This window comes from Triturus cristatus, chromosome 7 (assembly GCF_964204655.1).
Source record: "Triturus cristatus chromosome 7, aTriCri1.1, whole genome shotgun sequence".
NCBI lineage: Eukaryota > Metazoa > Chordata > Amphibia > Caudata > Salamandridae > Triturus > Triturus cristatus.
Window position 1 is genome coordinate 398,482,240 of NC_140590.1, and position 20,386 is coordinate 398,502,625.

A 20,386-nucleotide genomic window follows, 5' to 3' on the forward strand; every position below is an offset into this window, starting at 1 on the left:
TATGAACCCTGTGAACCAACCAAGGGCGAATGAAAATGGGCCTACTGATATGACTCCCTCCAATACCATCAGTACTTCGCTTTACAGGTATAAGGTCCTCCAGGGGAACCTTGTTATATTCCTCAAGGGCATGTCCATTGACAGAGCTAGTGGTGCTGCATATCTCCTGCTCATCAAGGTCATCCCCCCTCACCAAGGCCTTCCTCCTCCAGTGACCTTCCATGGTTTTGGATGTCATCTTGGAGTAATTCTAACAGAAAAATACCTAGTGGGGCTACTACCTGTTTTTAGTCCTCTAGCTTTGCACAGAGTCCTACGTTCCTGGAACCTAAGGGCACTGTACCTAGACTCCTGAGTCTGACTAGATTCCCCAGCAGTGGACATGGTGCTAGTGTAGTATAGTGTACCCTACTCTAGCAATCTAAACTTCATAACCAGGTAGGAGAAAGGGCTATGCTAGACCCTTGACACCTAACTTAAAATTTCAAAAAAGTCTTACCTAACAAGTATTGGTTAATAACCAAAGGTAGTAGTGGTCTCCTATGGAAACGTTACTTATCACAGTGGTAAATCAAATGAAAGTCTTTATCCCAAACGCTGCACCACAAATTTAGGAGGCTTACTCAGTATATAGTGTCCCTGAAAAGCAGAGCTCTCAATAGGTAGCTGTGGAGAGCATCTAAGGTTTATCCAGGAGGGTGTAAAGCAATTGCATTTACCACTTTAGTCAGTCAGTAAGCCTTTCACACGAAGGAACCACACCAGGTGAAATGCTTTGTCTTTATTACTGCACTGAAGACACTAACTTGGTATATCCCATACCTGCAGATCTCAATCGCACTCAGAAGTACTTTAGAAAGAGGTAAGTAGCATAGAAAAAAGCATAGGGCCCAACCGGAAATAGTGGGATGGAAAGTAAGTACCAAAACGGGACTAGTACCCAAGGATGAAAGACCCCATGTGAAACGCGGAACCACCCAAGGTAAGTACCCAGGGAACCCTAAGGCGCCCGGGTGCAGTGTGCTTGCACCGGGTCAAACCTCAATATGATGACACAGGGTACGTCGATTGGAATTTTAGCGTTCTAGGACCCTTCCAAAAGGACCCCGAAAGGAACCACTTGGATCAAAGAAGTTTGGAGACCCACCTCACCCGTGGATACCTAAGGAACCAGGATACCTAGCCTAGGGAGCCCAGGTTCATAGAGATTAAGTGGTGTCGGAACCGCCAGTAGACCCCAATGGGGGTTTGTGGATGTTCAGCAGCAACAGCATCTTGTAGGCCAGGTACACTGGAACAAGGACATAGAATCCAGGCATGCAGAACCTAACAGCAGAGGGGACAGAGTCCTAACCACTCAGGTGACCAGAAGGCACAGAAGCACAGTACCAGTCCTGGTTGGAGGATCTTGCTGTAGCACTGTGAGGTTGTAGCAGCAGCTGTGGAGCCCAGGCGACAATGCAGGAGCACAGAAGCTGTCTACAAGTAGCCCAATTCTGGTTGACGAATGCAGGAAGGTCTGTGGCTGGCAGGACCACCAACAAGCCTTGGCAAACACAAAATACCTTTTGCAGGAGAATGTGCTGTGTTGCAGACCAGCAAGATCTGTGGGACTAACCCAGCTGGGGTAGGTCAGGGCTAGCCCTCAGCACGCAGGAGTCTGCAGGAATCGATGGATTAAGAGGAGAGGGCACTGTCACCGGGGTCCTGTTTAGCAGGATACCAGTGAATTAGTCAAAACACGCTGACACCAGGCACAAAGGCCAGAAACCCTGTATCAGCTAATGAATCTAGGTTAGCTAATCTGTCTGAGGGGTTTCTTATGTGATTTTGAGGTGTCCCAAGTGAAAATGCTCATATCGGGTGTTTCAGACTTCCAGTTTACCTGTAAGGAGAGCACTGCTGGTCGAGATCTCATGTGTCTTAAACGCCAGTGTGGCTTGTAAGTGGATTGTGCAGTTGATGGATCAATACCGTTAGGCCGTGGGTGGTAGTTCTTCCAGTATGCATAGGAGTGGAAAACTGGGGGCCACAATGGAGAGAGTCTAGCAAACAATTAAAAATGATGTAGCCCAATTTCTTTGTTTCGTTAAATACAGTGATGCTGCAGGAGTAAATGGGGTCCCAGGTTACCAATTCCTGAATTATAGAGGCTGTCTCATGATCCGTTATGAAACATGTAAATCCTACCATGTATATCGAACCAAACAGATATTTTAACGGATGTTGCACAAACATTTTATATTGCTTTCAGTGTAGGATACAAGAGGCAAACCAACTGATCTCAATGACTTGCTGTATGATGCAGAAATCAAACAAAGGTGTTGGTTGCAGCTGTGTTCACTTTCAGTAGTTTGTAATAGTACTGAACGCTCAGTCACTGTGGGAGAACTAACTATGACTGAGTGTTATGTTATATTTATTTGTATATGTCACTAATTACCCGAGAGGGTATTCAGGTGCTTGGGCAGGTGTGTAGGTGTGTGGTCTGCAAGCTGCTTATATGAAGAGCCAGGGTTTCAGCTTCTTGCACTACACAAGGAGTGAGGAGGAATCTCTGATGTGTTGCGGAAGGTCGTTCCATGTCTTTGGTGCTATGTAGGAGAATGAGCGATCTCCAGTTTTGATTTTGATGATGTGGGGAATGTGAGAGTGAGGCAGAGTGTAGATGTCTGGTGGGTTGGTGAAAGTGTATGCAGCTGTTCAGGTATTCTGAACCTGTGTTGTGTAGGGCTTTGTATATGTGTGTGAGAGGTTTGAATTGGCTGTGCTTGTGAATGGGGAGCCAGTGAAGCTTCTTGAGGTACGGTGTTGTGTAGGTGCAGCTTGTGAGGTCGATTATGAGCCTTGCAGCAGTATTCCTGGATGGTCTGGAGTCTGTGTTGGAGTTGTCTGGATATTCCGGTGTAGAGTGTTGCCATTGTCCAGCCTGCTGTTGATGAATGCTCGCTTGATGGTCCGCGTGGTGTTCTGAGGCAACCATTTGAAGATGTTTTGTAGCATGCATAGGAAGTGGAAGCAGTAGGTGCACACCGCATTGCCATCATGTTGAGCTTGTCGACTAGGATGATCCCTTGATTTCCTGTGTGGTCTGTGGGTGTTGGTTCTATCTCCGACGGCCACCAGGTGGTGTCTTATGGGGCGATCTTGTTGCCAAAGAGCAGTACTTCCGCCTCGTCAGGGTTGAGCTGCAGACAGTTGGTTTGCATCCAGTCTGCTACCGTGGTCATGCTGGTGGTGAATTTGGTTCTAGTGGTGGTTATCTTGTCTCTCAGGAAGAGGATGAGCTGGGTGTCATCGGCGTAGAAGATGACCGTGTTGTCTTGTGATAAATGATGTTGGAAAGCGGTTTCATGTATATGTTGAAAAGGGTGGGGCTGAGTAACGATCCCTGTGGGACTCCGCATATCCATCCCTTTGGGTTCTGCCCATGAGGAACTAATAAATCAATTTTTGAGCAGATCCTAATATGCTATTCTCGTGGATTCTTCTGATGAGGGTGTTATGGGAGCCAGTGAGGCAGCGGATAGGCGAGCAGGGTGAGGGCCACTGTTTCCAGTTCATTCAGATTGGCACATCCAGGTCACGAAGATCACAATCACTTGCACCCCAGGGTGCTGTCTTGTCTCCATTATCTTTAACATCTATATAGGTCTCCATTGGGACTCTACTGATTGATAACATCACCAAAAGTCTCAAATACTCTCATGACACACAACTGTGGGTTACGGTCTTCTCTGCTCCAGACATCCAATGCCTCAAACACCTCTTGCACCCCACTTAGACCTGAATGCCCAGCGTCGTCCTTAAGCTTAACTTCACCAAAACCGAATTCCTGCTGTTCAACAAATAGTAACTAGTACTAATCTGGCTCAACGACCTAGACCTGGATGGATTTGCCAATCCCCTCCCCCCCACCCCTCCCAAAATCTTATACACAGTGCCAAGGCTCTTGGATTTACCCTGTACAATGCTCACCAGAAAAACCTAATATGGCGTGGTACCAGTTGTCTCTACTAAAGAAAGTGATTCTGTTCCTCCCAGAAATTACCTTCAGAACTGCTATTCAAGCCCTTATGCTCTTGCATCTAGACAGTGAGAGTTCTCTGCTCCACAGCCTACCAGTCTCCACTCTCTGGCCCCTTTAGTGTATCCTTTACCCATCAGCACGCGTCCACATACCAATGAGCAAGCAATACAAACAATTTCTTAGGTATGTAGTGGGCAATAGACACTACCATTTCTACCCTTTGAAATAAAATCCGCTCCATGGGTGTTCAATGTCTATCCATGGTAGCACCACTTCTCGGATGAAGGGGAATGCACATCTGTCCATACCTGGATGACTGGCTACTAAAAGTAAGTACATTCACCCAGTACAAACACAGCATCAACAGGGTCATGCAGACACTACACAAACTGGATTCTACATCACTATCACGAAATCTGGAAAGGAGAAAAACATTTCTGGTAACTATCCCAGACTTGCAGACTACAACTGCGGTATCCGTGGACAAGACGGTTAAGGCAATTGTAGAGCAGAGTCAACTCTACCACAAGGGGCAACATCTTGCAGTGAGGGTGGTAGGGAAAATAATAGTCATGAGGGCCTCCTGTATTCCCCCGATACTGCACGCAATAGTACATGTGACCAATACAAAAATGTCTTCAACAACAATGGTCAGACTGCCAGGGTTTGGGATGATCTAGTGGTTGTGACAGACAAGGTTGTGAAGAAAATGTGATGGTGGAACCTACAAAACGTTGCAGTGGGGGAAATCATTCAAACCACCAACTCGCTCGGTGACCATTACAGCAGACTCATCCCACTCAGGATGGGGTGCTCACATGAACAAACTAAACATCAGGGGCTAATGGAACACCGAAGAAATTGCACAACACATAAATGTGCTGGAGCTAAAGACCATCTTCCTAGCACTGAACACATTTCAGAAACATCTAGCGGGAAGGATAATTCTATTTCGGCCGGACAGCGCAACAACAATGTTAGACATGAACAAACCGGGAGGGATACGGTCTCACCCACTATCAACATCGACCCAGGTGAGATGGAGATGGGTGATAGAGAACAGGATATCGTTGGTAGCAATACATTTACCTGGAGAACTTGAGAGAAGTGAAAGGACTAAGTAGACAAGCAAACACCACACTCAAGTAGGAACTAAAGCAAGAAGTACTGATGCAAATCTTCCATTGATGAGTAACACCACAAATGGACCTATTTGCCATTAACAAAAATGTGAAATGCCACAATGTTGCATCCAGGTTCTTCCATCCAATCTCACTGGGCAATGCCCTGTCAATAAAGTGGTCAGGGAAGATTTGCTTATGCTTTCCCCCCCATCCCAGTGATAATGCAGGTGAGCCACAAGTGCACACAAGAACACTTCCCACTGAAGGCATAGTTAGGCCACCAGAACTTACCAAGGACAGCCATAGAAATCCTAAAGAAAGCTAGGCGACCAACAATTAAAAAATGTTACAGCAAAAAGTGGAGGAGATTTATAAATTGGCACAGCAAAGGAGGAGGCAACAGTGGCTGACCACAGGATGCCACTGTCACAAGATACCTGACATGCTTGTTAAATAAGTGAATACAATGGTTTCAAGAGGATGCAAAAAAGATATCGTCCCCAAGGAGCACGCCCATGCCCACCTGGAATCTGAATGTAGTGCACACTTAGCTAATGAGATCATCTTTCAAACCAATTCAAAAAGCACAACTGAAATCGGCCTTATTTATTTATTTTTTTAACAAAAAGGGATTTTTTTTCCACAGGCAACTATAACGTTCTTTTAACCTTTGCTGTTTTCAGTGAACTTATAGGTTTTTTTCTTTTAACGGAAAGTAATATTTAATTATGATATGTAAAATCCAATCCCAGACCCTGTAGCTGCGCATGTCCATGGGGGTGGGCCACTGGGCCTCAGGGCCTGGCTCGGGGGACCCCACTTTCCAGGGACCACTTTTTTCTCGCTTTTTTTTATTAGGAAAAGCGGGCTGCTTTCACGTATTAATTAAAATGTAGGCAAAATTAAACACATTGCAAATTTGGCAATTTTTGGCGTGAGGATGCATTTAATCAAAAGCACCACAAACATCAACTTACGGTCTGTTCCTATGCATTCAGAATACATTTTTGCTGCAATTTGCACACTCACAGTTTTAACCAGAAATGGCATGCAAGTACACATAATAGAATACGTTTGGGAATTATGCAAAAGAAGCGTAACATGAAATTCCTTCAATTATGCAGATTACGCTAGCATAATTTATATTTCTCCCAGCAGCCTCCCGTCATCGAGCTCCATCCTCTGCCAATACCCATCCGATTTAGACGGTCACTACACTCATTAGAATAGTGACTTACACTGCTCACAGTTTCACACACAGTTGAAGAAAAGTGTGCACATGTGCAGACTGTTGCTGCGCATAGAAAAAATTATTAGAGGGATCATTTGTAGAAAGCTAGCTCTGTGAATACTATACCAAATAGAGGTGTAGTGTGCACAGAGTCCAGTGGAACCCCTAAGGTAGGCAGAGGTAGTGTGGGCGAGCAGTAAGTCTTTATCAGAGGGTAGTGTTACGCTTTTGTTGTACCCACTCAATCAGCAAATGATGTCACACACTCAAAGACTGAACTCAGACCAATTTTGTTTGTATAAAAATATTAATTTATTTTATTTCTAGAACCAATTCAAGCCTGGCACAGATAAGTGAAATAAATGCTTTGCAAAATCTTATGCAGTGTTTACAATTGAATGCAGGTTAAATGTAGTTTGATTTAAATACACGCAAGTCAAAATATCTAAATTACTGTTCGGATTACTTTTTTAGTTACTTTTCTGTGTGATATGCCTAGATATGGCAAAAACCAAAGGAAATGATGGATGGAGTGTTGAACATTGCAAGCACTCAGTCAACTGATCTGGGTTTAATCCATCACCGTTCTTTAGCCCACTCTGCCACCCCAGTTCAGACATGGCCATATGCAAATCAGTCTGACCCTGTCTGTGCCTAGATATCACACTGGGACATTTCCTAGAGAAAAGGTAAGTAAAATTAGTTTTGCACAGTTGTAGTTTTTAGGTCTCGCCTGAGCAGCGCGCATGCGCTGCTCTGCGAGACTTATTGTAAGGGGGCTTCAAAAAGCTGACCACACTCTCGTGCGTGTGTGGGCTATTGCTTGCGGTTACCCGCACAGGCGCCATATGTTATGAATTATCGTGCCCAGACACTGGCGCGATAATTCAAAACATATGGCCTAGTGCTCGCTCAAGCACCACTCGTGGGACTCTGCATTCCTTGTTAAGTCATGCCATAAGCATGCGCTGTGTAGGGGTGTACGTGATTTAATTCAATATTGTGAAGACGCCATGGTGGGGTTGGGTCACTTAGTGCCAAAAAACGCCAGTGTTTCCATCGGCGAAACACCGATTTCCAAAGAAAACAATAACATTTGCGTTTGAAAAGAATACGTTTCAGATTATTTTTAAAAAAATATATTTTCGCCATCTGCTGGGCACTGCAGGAAAAACATGTTTATGCAGCATGACTCCTATTCGCATCTGGTTCCACCCTCAGTAAGTGGAATGAGTTGTACCCATCTCAAGGGCACTCCATACGTTCTCCCGATCCTTTATCAGGGTCGCTGGTCAGTGGCGTAACACAGGCCCCCGCATCTCCCGCAGTGCGGGGGGGCCCCCGAGCTTTAGGGGGCCCCCTCAGCACAGAAGTCTGGTCTGAGAGCTCCGGATTCAATCCGGAGAAGGGGCCCCTGCATGTACCTTTTAGGGGGCCCCCCTCAACTTTCGTTACACCAGTGTCGCTGGTCTGACAGTCGCTGTTTTGAGTCTTCGAGATGCTACTTTTACGGCACATATCTGTCTCTGCTATTGGCCCTTAATATAGATTCGGATTCCTGTCCTTGCTCGCAGCCACATGGGCAGGCGGTAGAACATGGGATGGGGAAAAGAGAAACAGATTGGGGTCACAAGGTTTGCCAACTGTGGTGCCCAAAGATCTTGGGCAGAAATTATGAAACCAGTGTCATTAATAATGCTCAGAGGCGCTTTTCCACAAGGAACCTAGATGCACGACAGATGTCATGGGGTAAAAAAAAGTGCTAGTGCAGACTGACAGACGTACGTGTACTGGGAACGCTGGAGACGTCTGCCCCAATGTAACCTCTCACCTTACTGGGGAACAATGACTGAAACCTGCCCTAAGCGAAGATTTTAAACAGACTCTGAGCCTCTGAAGTTATGGCCTAAGAATACATAAATCCCTGCTCCATAGCAAAGGGCCAAAGGTTACTGCCAGATGCCAAAGGTCACAAGCTGCGAGACTGTCCATGCATAGTAAAGAGCCTATGGACAATTACGCGCCCGCCTCCCTTTCTTTGCAAAGAACACACACCACAGGCTAGAAACAACCCCCAACCCCACACGAAATGCACATCTCTCACTCCATGCAGAGACGGAATACACATGACACCATGCACAGAAGCCAAATGCACAAATCTGCCCACAGCTTAGACAAAATATAACTCATATCAGATAGACCTACCTCCCCCATGCAGAGACAAAATAAACAGCTCTTACACTACTAGAAAGAAAATAAGCTATTTCATTAGACCTTATACAAAATACACGCCTCTACTACCGACAAAATGCACACCCCTCCACAGGAAAAAAATACAACCTACACATCACTTGGCATACTAGAAAGAAAAAGTATACATCTTTCAACTCTATTTCCATCTCGCTTCACTTGCAGCCTTTAATCACTTCAGTTGCACTGCACACTGTCTGTACCTCTTTTAGAGGTTTCTTTCCACATTGATCAGTTTACCTCCCTTTTCTCACAAAGAAAATTAACTAGGTTTGCATGGAACCCTAAAAAAAACTACAAAAATATTGGCATAGCCAATAGGTCTCGCCTGTGGGACCTTTACATTTACTGCATCCTAAATACGAAGTAAATGTAAACGTGAAGTCTTATACTTCAGTTTTGTTTTTTTACTTATAAGGTTCCAAAGGCGAGACCCATTGGCTATGCTAATGCTTGTTCAGGTTTCCATACAAATCAACCCCACACTTTTTCAGGGAAACAGTCAATATATTCCTATGGAGAGAAATGAAGTTATTGGTTACCAGGTAAGTACTTGGTATTTGGGGTTGAGTTTCTGGGGTTAGAACAAGGGTCCCCCCCCCCCCCCCCCCCCCCCCGGGTCAAGGATGCACTCTCAAAACACCCTTAGCTGCACTAGGGCAGCCGGGTGCAGAGTGCTGAGGCCCAATGTTATCCAATGGGGGATAGAGGGCCTCCGGTTGTTAGCTGCTTGCGAGCAGGCCACTGGGTTGTGGGAGCAAAGCTCCTGGTGTTAGGCTCAGGGCAAAGGGGGGATCCTGTTTAGCACACAAAGTGCACCTGCAGCGGCGGCTGGGTGCAGGATGCTTGTTTGGGGGTCGGGTGCCCTGTTTATTTCAATGGGGATTCTCTGGTTTCAACAAAGACTGCAGGGTCGGGATGAAAAACTTCTGGAGGTGACCACCGTTTGGAGAGGTAACTTGGGATGCTTGGGAATGCTGGGACACTGTTATTTGGGCCACCCAAGGCCGTGGTACTTAGGGTGCAGAAGTGTCTTTAGGTGTTTGGTTTTCCTTACCAGCTCCGGTCGGGTGGGGATCCTTCAGAAAAAGGCTTTCAGGCTTCGCTGGGAGATAAGAGGCAGGTCAGAGATCACCAGATCTCAGTTCCTGGATCGCCAGGGAGACCTCCTCGTGGTGTTGGACCACTCTAACTCGGGCCATGGCCGGCGGGCGAGGGGTGGTGCAGACTCGCGGATTTGGCCAGTGCCAGAGACTCTCCGGTATTCACGGGAGACAGTCTTTTCTGTGGAAGGCAGGGCAGGTCCTCGGGGTTCTTGATGTTGCTGGCTACAGGACTCAACGAAGTTTCGATTCTGCAGGTTCGAGGTTGGGACCGGCTGGTAGGGCTGGGGCCAAGGTTCTTAGCTCCAGCACGGCTGTTCGGTCCTTCTTCTTTTCTTCGTGGTAGTTTGCCTGAGGAGGCAAGGTTCAGGGTTGCCCTCAAGTACTAAATTTAGGGGGTTACAGGTAAGTAAAAGTTGTGACCAATGGGTTCCTTCCTTGGGGTGGGTACACCCCCTATTATGCCACCCTCTAGTGGGAGTGGGGCATATGACTCACTCTGGTTGGCTGGGTCCCCCAATCTGCAAGATGAAGGGGTCTGAGAGTTGTGCTTCACCTCTCGTCCCCCACCTGAGGGGTGGGGTTGGCAAAGGTGGACACACCTCGCTTGGTTGTCCCGCTAGTTCTTCCGCCCAAAGTGGGAGTCAGAACTGGTGGGGGCCAGTTGCTGGAAGCAGCAAAAGGCCTGGGGAAGCTCACAAAGGTGGCAAGCCTTTGAAGCTTTCCCTTGGTGGACCCTGCCCATCCAGGGGGAGGTGGCTTGGCACCTCGTCCTGGGATGTGCATTGTTTGAAACCCCCCTAGAACAGCAGGCTTTCGACCTAGGGGTCCAGAAACATGTCTGGTGGTGGCAGCTGGTGAGCAGCCACTCAGCCTGGACACTAGTGTTAGGTCGTTTTTCAGGGGCCATCTCTAAGATGCCCTCTGTGTGCATTTTTCATTAAATCTCACACTGGCATCAGTGTGGGTTTAATGTGCTGATTAGTTTGATACCAAACTTCCCAGTTTTCAGTAAAGCCATTCTGGGACTGTTGAGTTATGACAAACTCCCAGCACCATATACTCTTGGCATTACTGCACTTACAGTGGCTAAGAATTGGCTTAGACACTGTAGGGGTACAGGGCTCCTGCACCTGTACCCTCACCACTGGTATAGTACACCCAGCTAGAGGGGTGGCCGACCTATGCCAGGGCTGTGGGTTGTAGGCATGGCACACAGGGATGTGTGAAAGTAACAGGTGCCGGAGCAACTGTATACCGATTGCACTGCTAGAAAGTACCTCTGTATGTACTCCACTGAACCTGTGCTTGTTGTTAATAAATAAAGTACACCATGAATGTAAACAATTATTATATTGGTTTCAGCTCATTTAATTCATGAGCCTCCAAACCCACAGAATACAAAAAAAGTCTTTGTCAATAATATGCTAAATAAACATTGTAAATAAACAATGATTGTAAATTCCTTGTAAATACACATTAAACAATGATGATACAAAGTTCCATAATGTTATGCATCATAACAGTAGATGTTGAAAATAGCCCAATGCATTTCGGGATTTACAGCAATCCCTTCTTCAGGGGCCTGTATATAAAAGAAAAAATTGGATATGTTTTGCAACATGTAATGATTTAAACAAATATCTTCTTGCATTTTCATTTCTATTGCAAAAAAATATTATGATAACATCGTCTGACAATCCAGAGAGGTCTGATCGTGCCTGTACTTGTCCTACACATACACCGAAAGTGAAGTTAAGGTGGAGAGATAAACCTATGCGTGGGTGTGTTAGCTTGAAGCCAAATATAAAGCAACGTAATGGATTCCTAAAATAAACCCCTACAACATAACGTATGCCAAAAATTGACCACTACACGTCACTGTTAATGGTCATAATACCAGTGAAACATGAAGACCACCTGAAGCCCAATGAAAAATACATATAGGAGAACCCTTACGTGAAAACTGTCGAATTAAGCATTTCGAAATGAATGGATTCAAGCTTCTCCAAATGCAATCAGAAGGAAAAAATGCGTAGCAATGCTGAGGTTTACTTCGGATCCTTGCAATCGCCTATGTACAAAGAATTACAATGTCATGTGGAAAAAACGCTGTATTGTGGTGCAATGGCGTTTAATTACTCTATCTTGTTGAAAGAAGTACCATGTTTACCTCGGAGTGTACTGGGAACAACTCGGTATAGGGATGTGTGCAATGTCGACTCTTTACTATGTTCTGCACCAAAAGATGGACCCTGCAAAGGGGTGGGTGTGCGTATGTATGTGTCACTGTGTGTAGGTATGTAGGTACAGGGCCTCAAAAGGTGGCACAATACGTGCTGCAGCCCTTAGGGGCCTTTCAAGGCCACAGTGCCCTTGGTACCTGTGGTACCATTTACAAGGGACAGCCCTGTGGCCAAAGAGTGCTACTTGGGTTTTGTCTTCAATACAGTTCAGGGAAAGAACATAGGCCCTGGGTACCTGTTTGGCAGGAGCCCAGGGCCAACTGAGTCAAAGTATATCAGCAGTTTAGAAATAAGTGGAGGCAACTATGCAAAAAGAGGGTTCTTTCTTGCATCATTGCCCACCATCCCCTGGATGGAAAGTACATAAGTTGATAGTTGGCGTTACTAAGCATTTCACACTTAGCACACACGTTAACATACCTCTTCTGATGGGTGAAAAAAAAACAATACCCAAAGGTAGTGCTTGCGCGCTGATGCTTTGGTGTTTTGGCTTAAGTTCACAAGTCATTCATAAAATCAAAGGTAACATTTTAGAATTAGACCACGTGTAATATGCCAAACCCAACACTAGATAACGGGATTGTGTGCATCATGTGATCAACAACTCAAACTACAAACAGTTAGTTACATGCAAGTTACAATTCCATAATTTAATCTAAAGACAAACATTGCATCTACGATCTTCTCACCGATGCACAACCAGACATACTATTCATGACTGAATCATGATTGGGAGATGATATGGCCCCAGTCCTGCACAAAGCCATTCCTCTAGGCTATCAAACGATCACCCAAAATCGTATAGGCAAAAAAGGAGGTGGTCTAGCTGTTGTGTTCAGGCAAGCATTACATATCACTAAAGTTGACGACATCTCCATAAAGAATTGTGAGGCTCTTCTAACAAGATGCAATATTACACCGTCTTCATCCTGTAAATTTCTGCTCCTTTACAGACCTCCACCTAGCAAGGCAACATTCCCAGACGCACTTCTAGACACAGTTTCAAACCTGATAACAATACACTACAACTTATGCATTCTGGGTGACCTCAACATTTGGTTTGACAAACCCAATATGACCCATCCAAAAACAATCACTGGCCTAGACGCACTGAACCTGCATCAGATTGTCCACAAACCCACACACATCGCAGGACATATCCTAGATGTCATTTTTGGTAATACTGAACTAGTTACCTTTCAAACTAGAACTCCAGTCACATGGTCAGACCACCACTTGCTTGCTTTCCAACATAAAACACCACTAAGGGACTCACCTAAAACTACCATACATCCATCCACCTATCAGTCGTGGAACAAACTCATTTTGGAACACTTAGAAACACAACTAACATCAAGTACAAATCTGGAAACAATAACTTCTGTTCAAAATCTATACGAGTGGCTACAGGAAGCTTTTGACATCCTGATACCACTCAAAACCACACAACAGCACAAAAGAAAAAAAAGCGCCTTGGAGAAACATAGGAATAAAAGACATAAAACAACAAATTAGAAAACTGCAACGTACCTGGCTCTAGCCAAACAAGACAAACTTCACCTACAAAAAAACAGATTATACAAGTCAGCTATCAAAAAAGCTAAGAAGGTACTATTCAGACAGAATTCAAAATGCTAAATGTGCAAATAAACAAAAAATTAATGATATATATATATATATATATATATATATATATATATATATATATATATATATATATATATATATATATATATATATATATATATATATATATATATTCACTTAAAAAACCATAGGTTTCACACGTTATAGTTAGCTGGACATTTCTCTCGTAAAAAACCAATGAAATTCCCCCGTTATAGTTACTGCAGGCAACTATAACTCACGCGACCGCAATCCTCTGCTGATGACGTCAGATATTACATCACTGTATTTAGACACTTATTCACCCATGTCTTTTTCCATTAATCTTTAGCTATACATATATTACAAATATTTATTTTTCATAAAGACACATATGTCATCAGTGATGTAATATCTGACGTCATCAGCAGAGTAAAAATCGCGAGGTGCGCGCGCTGTGGGCGCTCGGTGCGCTTCGTGCTCCGAGCACCCACGGTTCGCAGTGCGTGCCGTGCGCGCAGGGTTCGCGCACCTCTCGATTTAAAAGAAAAAAAAAAATTTGTTTTTTTCTCCCTTGGGGGTCCTTCTGTGACCCCCTGACCAAGGCTAGGGGGTCAGGAACTGTCCACTTTGCCCCCTTTTCACGTTCTCCACCTTTTTTTTTTTCACCCCCTCAGACTGCGAGAGACAAAATGGCGGCCAACACTTCCTGGTTTCGACCGATTCGAATGTTTACCAACATCTAACAATCAATCAGAATTGCGCTCGCGCATGGCAGGGTGCGCGCACCGTGCGCGCACGGTGCGCGCGTATAGGTATTGATATGCTTTTAAATGCTGTTTTCTCAGGAAATACTGAACAGATTTACACCAGACCTGCAAAAGGCACTTCCTTGACCTTATGGCTACCTCTCTGCCAAATTTCAAGTAATTCTGTTCAGCCGTTCGGGCTGTAGCTGTGTCTAAAGGTCCTATGGAAAAATGCATGGGGAAAACGCGTTTTGGGACCCCCCTTTTTTCTCTGCCCCCGCTTGACGAATCACCCCGAGACTTTCAGGGTAGGAGCTGAGCGGAGCGCCCCATTAGTTTTGAAAATTTCGCGAGGATTCGTCAACCGGCGCCAAAGTTATTCAAAATAGAATTTTGAGATTTCCTATGGAAACTAGGTTGTAACTATAACTATCTACTGGCGACCGCCAGTAGATAATATATATTACTCAATGAATTTCGCAAACCAAATTGCCTAGAAGGCACTCATCCTGTCACTCAAGATTTTCACAGACAAACTGGCAATTCCTCACACAGACAAAGCAGACACATTGGACTCGTACTTAAAACAGAAACAAAGCACCAGCACTAACCCCTGTTCAAAACAACAATCCAAGATTACTCTAACCCAGCCTCTCCGTTTTTTCTAACACATCTCGCATGATGAATTTATGGACCTGGTCAAAGCAACCAGGCCTGCCGGCAGCCCTTCTGACCCTTGTCCACCACAAACTTTCAAGACAATTCTTTTAACAACCTCTGCTGCCACTCCAGTAAGAAGAATCATCAATGATTCCTTAACTTCTGGAATATTTCCAGAAGAAATAAAAAAATCACAAATACGCCCTTTACTGAAGAAAACAAACTTGAACCCGCTGAACCCTGACAACCACAGACCCATTACAAATGGACCTTTCCTGGGCAAACTGATTGAAAGAGCAGCGTTCACCCAGATGTCACAATTCATTGAAAAGAATGACATAGTCTCAGACTTCAAAACAGGATTCCGTCCGGGAAGAGGCACTGAATCTGCCCTCCTTGCCATCTGGGATGACCTGAAGAATACAGTTGACTGCAGCGGGGTTGCTGCGCTACTCCTCTTGGACCTCTCAGTTGCCGTTGACACGGTCGACCATGACACTCTGAAACAAAGACTCTAGGAAGCCGGCATAGAGGGAACTGCTCTAGACTGGATCGCGCCCTACCTTCAAAACAGAACTAATGTCATCCATCCCCCACCTTTCTCGTCCAAACCATACTCCACAAAAACAGGGGTCCCTCAAGGTTATATCATCTCGCCCATGCTTTTCAACATCTACATGAAGTCATTACCGGTACTGATCAATCAGTTTCACCTCACTTGCTATAACAATGCAGATGACACGCAAATACTCCTTCAACTGGAATGCCACAAAGACATTGGAAAATCCCCAATTTTCAGTTCTCAGAGCCGTGGATCAGTGGATGACTTGGAGTCATCTCAAATTGAATGCTTCAAAAAAGGAAATACTCACGTGTGGCGATTGGTAACATTACAACCCGCTTGCCGCCTGGCCTGATGAACTGGGATCACCACCTAAAGTATCGAAGAAAGTAAGAAACCTCGGAATGACCATGGACTCCAAGTTGTCGATGAATGCCCAAGTGGACAAACTAGCAAGATCAAGCTTTCACTATAAAACGCTGGACACATTTTCCCTCATTTGGGATTTCCACACAAGGTCCAAGCCACCGTCTCCCTTGTTCTGTCCAAACTCTATTACACCAATAGCCCCTACCACGGATCACCTTTAACAACCATGAAAAGACTACAACGGATTTAGAACTCGGATGCCAGACTACTCTTGCATATCAAACCGCAAGACCACATCTCACCTGCCTTGAAAGCCCTGCATTGGTTACCGGTTGCCAGAAGATCCACGTTCAAGCTACTTTGTATCACCCACAAAGCAATACATGGAATGGGACCGCTCTTCATCAGGAATAAAATCACCAAACACATTCAACAAAGGAACCTACGCTCTAAAGGGGGATCTCGCCTCAAAATCCCAAGATACAAGAAAAAACCATGGGTGGCACATCCTTCTCTGTTCAAGCAGCCAAACTATGGAACTCTTTACCCCCAACATATGATCCACCGACAACCACCTTATCTTCAGAAAACTACTCAAGAATTGGCTGTTTCCCACATAAGCACCATATGCAAAAAATAAATTTACAGCATATTCCTTTGTATATAAATGTAGGAAAGTGGCTCTATATATACTGTTCCTAAATAGGAGCAGTGTGTATAAAGTCCACAGTCCCCAGAGGTTTGGCAAAGGCTAAAGTTGGATATAACCGTACTCTCTAAAGTGGTAGCTTGGTCGAGCAGTAAGACAATATCAGAGGACAGTGTAAAGCATTTGTTGTACACACTCAGTCAGCAAATGGTCTCACACACTCAATAACTGAACTCTAGGCCAATGGTTTATATATAAAAATAAATGGTTGTTTTATTTTAGAACCAACAAGAGGTATCAAAATATACTTTCTCAGAAGGAGATGCTTTAGTTAAATACTTTGCAAAAGACAATTGGCTTGGAATGCAATAGTTACAGTTGGTTGCAATAGGCAACACAATTTCAAACACAATAATAGATTGAGCTCAATGGGAATTTTAAGTTGTATGCAATTGATTACTTTCAGGATTACTTTTCTAACTCCAGGACTGGATCCTAGATTTAGTCGTGGGACAGTTCTTGGAAACATTTTAGTTACTGTTGTGATTTTTAAGCAATATTTTGTATTTTAAAAGTTGACACTTAACCCCTTCGCTGCGGCAGGAATTCCGCCGCGGCGCTGGGGGGGGGTTTGGGGGCACAGCGGCAGCGCCGTGCTCATGACGGAACCACTCCGTCATGAGTCACGGGCGAGCTGTGCTCATGACGGAGTGGTTCCGTCATGACTCCGCCCACGGCGCTAATCGCCTGCACAGGCGGGGAATTAGCGCCGCGTGGGCGGAGCGGCCGCCAACGGCCGCAGCATGACGGAACCACTCGGTCATGAGCACACGGCGCCCGTGGCTCATGACGGAGTGGTTCCGTCATGAGCACGGAACGGGTTAAAAACCTCTTCTGATCAAATTACCAATGTTATCCTATGAAAGGAAATTCACTTAGCAGGTTTGTGAGGTTGCTGGCCACAGGAGGTGCCGGGATTTAGCTGGAGCAGGTCCGAGGGTCGACAGGCCGGTTGGGCTGGGGCCAAAGCAGTTGGTGTCTTCCTCTTCTTAGCAGCTGCACGGCAGGTCTTCTTTCTTCTTGATCTTGTTTGCTGTTTCGGAATCTGAAATCTAAGGAAGGAAGGTTCAGGGTGCCCCTAAATACTAAATTTAGGGGCATGACAGGTAGGTAAAGGACAGGGACCACTGGGTCCCTGTCCTGGAGTGGGTACACCCCCTATCCTGCCACTCTCCAGTGGGAGGGGGGCAGTGGCCTAGTCCTGATTGGGTAGGACTCCCCATCTTCAAGATGGCGAGGGACCGGAGATGTGCTTCACCTCGCCTCCCCCACCTGAGGGGTGGGATTGGCAGGGCTGGCACATCCCCTGTCCTTACTTGTAGTTTCCGGCCAGTCTTCCCACCAGAGTGGGGGTTTAGAACCGGTAGGGGCCAGTTGCTGAGTACAGCAAGTGGCCAGGAGAAGTTCACAAAGGCGGCATGCCTTTGAAGCTGCCCTTGCCCATCCGGGGGGAGGAGACCTAGCACCTCGCCCAGGATGTGCATTGTTGCAGGCCCAGGAGAGCAGGGGCTCTCCTACCCAGGGGTCCAGCAACATGTCTGCTGTGTGGCAGCCTAGGCAGCCCCTCAGACAAGACGTGGATTGTAGGTTAGGTTCAGGGGGCATCTCTAAGATGCTCTCTGTCGTGCATTGTACATTAAATCCCACACTGGCATCAGTGCGGGTTTAATGTGCTGAGAAGTTTGATACCAAACTTCACTGTCTTCAGTGTTGCCATCATGGTGCTGTGGCGTTTGTGTTTGACAAGCTCCCAGCACCATATACTCTTAAATGGCAGCACTGCACTTACAGTGCTCAGGAATGGACCTGGGTACTGTAGGGGCACAGGGCTCATGCTCCTGTGCCCACACCACTGGCATAGGGGGCAGCCAGCTAGAGGGGTGGCTGATGTATGCCAGGGCTTTGCAGGTTGTGGGCATGGCACACAGGGATGTGTGCCATGTCGAGACTCTGTTTTGTCTTGTACCCAGACACTCAGCCTGCAAGGGCAGTGTGTTTGTGTTAGGGTACAGGGCCTCTAAGGGTGGTACAATAAGTGCTGCAGCCCTTAGAGGCCTTCCCTGGTCACAAGGCCCTGGGTACCTAGGGTACCATTTACCAGGGGCTGACGTGGCCAGGGTTTGCCAATTTGGGTTTTAGGTTTTAGGGAAGGAACATCGGCACTGGGCACCCGATCGGCAGGAGTCCAGGGCACACTCAGTCAAAGTACATTCAGCAATTCAGCAAAAAGTGGGGGCATACCATGCAAGAAAGATGGCACTTTCTCACACCTTCGCCAGCTCTTTCAAGGCCATGGTCCGGGATCCACACATTGGTCTGGCCCCCAGTGGCAATGTACTGCTCGATCATCTGCCCCACTATCAACCGCCAGCAAGCCACTTTAACTTGCTCTCAGTAGCACATGGTCACTGTATTGGAAGAGGGCCTTCCATAGGTAGCAGGGCATCAGATGCAACAGAGGGAAGATGGTTATTTCAAATAGTCCAGCAACAATCTGCCCTACCATTCCTCTCAGATCTGCATATTCTACCCACATCAGAGTTGGTGTAGGAGGACTGTTTGTGCATTTTGTGGGAGAAGGCCAAGCCTATTTCGAACAAAGGAGCCATAGAGGGGATGCTGGCATCGGAACTAGGGACAGGATGTTACTTATTTCCTGGTGCCAAATAAGGGCAGAGGCCTTTTGTCCAATTATCGATCTTCACCCTCACAATTTCTTCCTTAGAGAACAAATTGAAGATGCGGACATTGACCCAAGGTCTATATGTTCTGGATCATTAAGACTGGATGGTAGCATTGCACCTGCAGGGCACCTATTTTCAATTTCCTTACCTGCAGTCCCAAATTAATACCCTGTGGTTCGAGATTGGGCTAGACATGTTGAGTTCTACGTGCTCCCCTTCCGCTTCACCAGTGCCCCTCAGGTGTTCAAGAAAGTGATGGCGGTGCTTGCAGTACACATTTTGAAGACTGAGGATATACCAGTCTTCCTCGACAGCTGGCTGTTGAAAGGGTGCTCACCACATCCAGTCGTAGACCACATTCAGACAATAGCAGACCTCTTAACATCTTTGGGGTTCTTGGTTAACTTGTCAGATTCACACTTGACTCCTTTGCAGAAGCTCCCATTCATTGGTGCAGTTTTGAGTTTCCTCCAGCTGAACAAGTCCAGAAAATTCAGGTATGTCCTGATGTTTCAGCTTTTGTCATGGGTCTCAGTAAGAGTGCTTCTGAAACTTCTTGGCCTCCTGCGTCCTTCTGGTCTAATATGCCAGATGGCAAATATAGGCTCTTTAGTGGGATCTGAAGTCTCAGTGGGCTAAGCACCTAAGGCATCTGTCCAATTCCATCCAGGTTTCGGAGGAGATTGCTAAAGACCTGCAATGGTGACTGTTCCCCTACTTGGTTCAGTAGAAGACCCCTACCCGCTTCCCCACACCCATCACCCAGAGCAGACAGTCGTGACTGATGCAGAGTTGTGTGCCATTCACTTGGCTTTGTTGGCCTTCCTACCGTCAATCAAAGGGAGGCTGGTCCAGGTTCTCATGAACACCACCGCTACCATTTAGTACGGCAGCAACTAAAGTGCGGTGGGCACTTTTAAAGGTTATTTGACAGCCCATTTGAATTTACCACACCAACCGTCCTTAATTAAATCACCTCTTGTAATGAGTTTTCTTAAAGGCCAGGCCCATATGTTTACATCGAAACCTTTTGCAATGCTACAGTGGGACCTTAATTTGGTTCT

General features: G+C 45.9%; 1 protein-coding gene across 3 annotated transcripts in view; it reads left to right on the forward strand.

Moving 5' to 3' along the window:
- The window catches only part of LOC146809783 (uncharacterized), a 728,115-nt gene that overhangs the window by 53,928 nt on the left and 653,801 nt on the right, over positions 1-20,386 (forward strand). The gene's annotated exons all lie outside the window — the stretch shown is intronic.